This window comes from Apium graveolens, chromosome 8 (genome assembly GCF_009905375.1).
Source record: "Apium graveolens cultivar Ventura chromosome 8, ASM990537v1, whole genome shotgun sequence".
Classification (NCBI taxonomy): Eukaryota; Viridiplantae; Streptophyta; class Magnoliopsida; order Apiales; family Apiaceae; genus Apium; species Apium graveolens.
The window spans coordinates 238,394,524-238,396,118 of NC_133654.1; the positions used below are offsets into that span (position 1 = coordinate 238,394,524).

At 40.0% G+C, this 1,595-nt stretch overlaps 1 non-coding gene across 1 annotated transcript; it reads left to right on the plus strand.

Annotated features, from left to right (window-relative positions):
* Positions 1-244: 244 nt before the first annotated feature.
* Positions 245-351, plus strand: LOC141681579 (small nucleolar RNA R71). Its single transcript, XR_012559007.1, has one exon. It is a non-coding gene; the product is annotated as a small nucleolar RNA R71 (small nucleolar RNA).
* The last annotated feature ends 1,244 nt before the right edge of the window (positions 352-1,595 follow it).

The following is a 1,595-nucleotide window of genomic DNA, read 5'->3' on the forward strand; positions in this document are numbered from 1 at the left end:
TGATAGCGCTTGGAGCTGGGCTGTAATAGCGGTGGCTGCATCAACTTCCAGAATACCTGCTACCTTTCCTGATGTCATCCTCTGAGTTGGGTTTTGATGCTCATTTGCAGCCATCGTCTCAATAAGATTGTACGCCTCAGTATAGCTTTTAGCCCATAAGGCGCCTCCAGCTGCTGCATCGAGCATGGGCCGAGATTGGGCCCCCTAACCATTATAAAAACCAGTGATTACCATCCAATCCGGCATTCCATGATGTGGACATTTTCTCAACATTTCCTTGTAGCGTTCCCAAGCCTCGCACATAGATTCTGTAGGTTGCTGCGCAAACTGAGTAAGAGCACTCCTCATAGCAGCAGTCTTTGCCATTGGATAAAACTTCACCAGAAACTTTTGTGCAAGATCTTGCCACGTAGTGATGGACCCAGCTGGTTCAGAATGTAACCAGTCTTTAGCTTTATCCCTCAGTGAGAATGGGAAAAGCCTCAACTTGATAGCCTCATCAGTCACGCCATTATACTTAAAAGTGCTGCAGATCTCGACAAAATTCCTTATGTGCATGTTGGGGTCTTCAGTTGCCGCTCCTCCAAAAGAAACAGAATTCTGCACCATCTGAATAGTGCCCAGCTTGATTTCAAAGGTGTTAGCTTGAATAGCCGGATGAATGATGCTTGACTGAATGTCATCAATTTTAGGCCGAGAAAAATCCATAAGAGCTGGATCAGCTTGAACAATACGATCTCCCATGTTTACTGGTTCTTTCTGCTCAGTTCCTGAATCCGAATCCTCAAAATCTAACTTCTCCGGAGTATCAATAACTTCGTCTTTTCCTTCAGCTGTATCTAAGGTCCTCTTGCGAGCACGAGAACGAGTTTGCATAAACGCTTGCTAAAGTACCTGAAACATAACCGAAAAGAGTAATTAACTACTACGTCCTAATCACTGAGTCCTAATGACCAATGATGGTAAGTACATAAACTAAACAAATACGCCGAGTCCCCGGCAGCGGCGCCAAAAACTTGTTAGGGCGAAATCACGCACTAATATTCACGCAATTATACGCGTTCGCAAGTAATATAGAATACTTTCTAGTTCATTCCCTCAGAGACTCAGACTAAGTTATTGTCTAATTAAACTCACTCACCAATGTATGATTACTTCTCAATGTTAAGATAACACTTAAAATTGTTGATTAAATATTAACTATAATTAACTACTTACTTAACCACTTAACTAACACTTCAATTTATCAATAATAAAACACTCATGAGATCACAACTTCATTATTACTTCCTTCTATAGCCATTGTTATTACCTTTAGCATGTGACAGTGATGATATTAATCGAATAACACGAAACTGATAAAAGCCAACTTTCATTGTACTAATACCATTCTACCAAGCATCCACAATTAAGATAGAAGTTGAATAGTCATCAATTATGTTGAGTTCCTATATGTCTACAGAAATTGACAACACAACAATTTAAGCACAAGTTATCCCTTTTGATTACATAAGGCAAATAAAACTGTTAGAGTTACCCACTAATCATGCACAATGTACATGAACCTATGCTAGCATGGCAAGTTCTAAATCTCA